Raw genomic sequence first — 2,500 nt, 5'->3', positions numbered from 1 at the left:
GTGCTGCGTCGCCGGCATCGGCGTCGAAAGAAGCCGAGCCGAAAAAAGTTAAAGTACAAACGTGCAAGCATACTAACCTAACCCTAGGTAAGGCATGTCAGAGCGAAAGACAGTAATTTCGAATGAGCCAAGAAAGAGCGGTGCGGGGCCGGTCGGAGCGCACCCTTTTCTCGGTGGCTGGCGGGCGAGAGAGTGCTGCGTCGCCGGCATCGGCGTCGGAAGAAGCCGAGCCGAAAAAAGTTAAAGTACAAACGTGCAAGCATACTAACCTAACCCTAGGTAAGGCATGTCAGAGCGAAAGACAGTAAACTCGAATGAGCCATGAAAGAGCGGTGCGGGGCCGGTCGGAGCGCACCCTTTTCTCGGTGGCTGGCGGGCGAGAGAGTGCTGCGTCGCCGGCATCGGCGTCGAAAAAAGCCGAGCCGAAAAAAGTTAAAGTACAAACGTGCAAGCATACTAACCTAACCCTAGGTAAGGCATGTCAGAGCGAAAGACAGTAATTTCGAATGAGCCAAGAAAGAGCGGTGCGGGGCCGGTCGGAGCGCACCCTTTTCTCGGTGGCTGGCGGGCGAGAGAGTGCTGCGTCGCCGGCATCGGCGTCGAAAGAAGCCGAGCCGAAAAAAGTTAAAGTACAAACGTGCAAGCATACTAACCTAACCCTAGGTAAGGCATGTCAGAGCGAAAGACAGTAAACTCGAATGAGCCATGAAAGAGCGGTGCGGGGCCGGTCGGAGCGCACCTTTTTCTCGGTGGCTGGCGGGCGAGAGAGTGCTGCGTCGAAAGAAGCCGAGCCAAAAAAAGTTAAAGTACAAACGTGCAAGCATACTAACCTAACCCTAGGTAAGGCATGTCAGAGCGAAAGACAGTAATTTCGAATGAGCCATGAAAGAGCGGTGCGGGGCCGGTCGGAGCGCACCCTTTTCTCGGTGGCTGGCGGGCGAGAGAGTGCTGCGTCGCCGGCATCGGCGTCGAAAGAAGCCGAGCCGAAAAAAGTTAAAGTACAAACGTGCAAGCATACTAACCTAACCCTAGGTAAGGCATGTCAGAGCGAAAGACAGTAATTTCGAATGAGCCAAGAAAGAGCGGTGCGGGGCCGGTCGGAGCGCACCCTTTTCTCGGTGGCTGGCGGGCGAGAAAGTGCTGCGTCGCCGGCATCGGCGTCGAAAGAAGCCGAGCCAAAAAAAGTTAAAGTACAAACGTGCAAGCATACTAACCTAACCCTAGGTAAGGCATGTCAGAGCGAAAGACAGTAATTTCGAATGAGCCATGAAAGAGCGGTGCGGGGCCGGTCGGAGCGCACCCTTTTCTCGTTGGCTGGCGGGCGAGAGAGTGCTGCGTCGCCGGCATCGGCGTCGAAAGAAGCCGAGCCAAAAAAAGTTAAAGTACAAACGTGCAAGCATACTAACCTAACCCTAGGTAAGGCATGTCAGAGCGAAAGACAGTAATTTCGAATGAGCCAAGAAAGAGCGGTGCGGGGCCGGTCGGAGCGCACCCTTTTCTCGGTGGCTGGCGGGCGAGAGAGTGCTGCGTCGCCGGCATCGGCGTCGAAAGAAGCCGAGCCGAAAAAAGTTAAAGTACAAACGCGATGCTAATGAGCGAGCCGTTGTCTCGACTAATATGTAGGGGGCGTTCGATCGAGCGTCTGGCTTGAGCGCTTGTCGGCCTAGCAGAACGGTCGCATTGTTATGCCCGGGTTTTAGGCACCGCTGCAGGCGGCCGGCAGAGCTCTTGTTTGTGCGAAACTGAATGGATCGAGCCCGAGAGAGGGCGAGCAAAGAAAAAACGCAAATCGCTCCGCCTGGCACTGCCGGCGAGAGCGTGGACGTCGCGGCCAGCGACTGTCGAAGCTGAGTACGGCCGCAGGCGATCGCCTCGGTCTTAAACGAATGCGACGAGCACGCGCCGGGCGGCCCAGCAAGGGCCGAGCGCAGCTGTCGCAGCTATCTGGTTGATCCTGCCAGTAGTGATATGCTTGTCTCAAAGATTAAGCCATGCAGGTGCAAGTACGAGTTCTCGTAAAGCGAAACTGCGAATGGCTCATTAAATCAGTCTTGGTTTATTTGGTCTCGTAAGCGAAGTGGATAACTGTGGTAATTCTAGAGCTAATACATGCATTAAGCGCCGACTTCGGGAGGCGCGCTTTTATCAGATCAAAACCGACCGGGTTCGTCCTGTGACGTTTGATGACTCTGGATAACCACGCGGATCGTACGGTCTCTGCACCGACGACGTATCATTCAAGTGTCTGCCCTATCAACTGTCGAAGGTACGCTACGTGCCTACCTTTGTGATAACGGGTAACGGGGAATCAGGGTTCGATTCCGGAGAGGGAGCCTGAGAAACGGCTACCACATCCAAAGAAGGCAGCAGGCGCGCAAATTACCCATTCCCGACACGGGGAGGTAGTGACGAAAAATAACAATACAGGACTCTAACGAGGCCCTGTAATTGGAATGAGTACATCCTAAAACTCTTAACGAGTATCCATTGGAGGGCAAGT

At 54.7% G+C, this 2,500-nt stretch overlaps 1 non-coding gene across 1 annotated transcript in view; it reads left to right on the top strand.

Moving 5' to 3' along the window:
- Positions 1-1,941: 1,941 nt before the first annotated feature.
- LOC144418568 (small subunit ribosomal RNA) overlaps positions 1,942-2,500 on the top strand; it is a 1,810-nt gene continuing 1,251 nt past the window's right edge. The window contains exon 1 of the ribosomal RNA XR_013473558.1: positions 1,942-2,500. This exon is cut by the window's right edge and continues 1,251 nt beyond it. This is a non-coding gene — a ribosomal RNA (small subunit ribosomal RNA).

The sequence above is a fragment of the Styela clava genome, unplaced genomic scaffold, assembly GCF_964204865.1.
Source record: "Styela clava unplaced genomic scaffold, kaStyClav1.hap1.2 HAP1_SCAFFOLD_18, whole genome shotgun sequence".
Classification (NCBI taxonomy): domain Eukaryota; kingdom Metazoa; phylum Chordata; class Ascidiacea; order Stolidobranchia; family Styelidae; genus Styela; species Styela clava.
The sequence above is the reverse complement of the archived record's forward strand: the minus strand, read 5'-3'. Positions and strand labels throughout refer to the sequence as shown.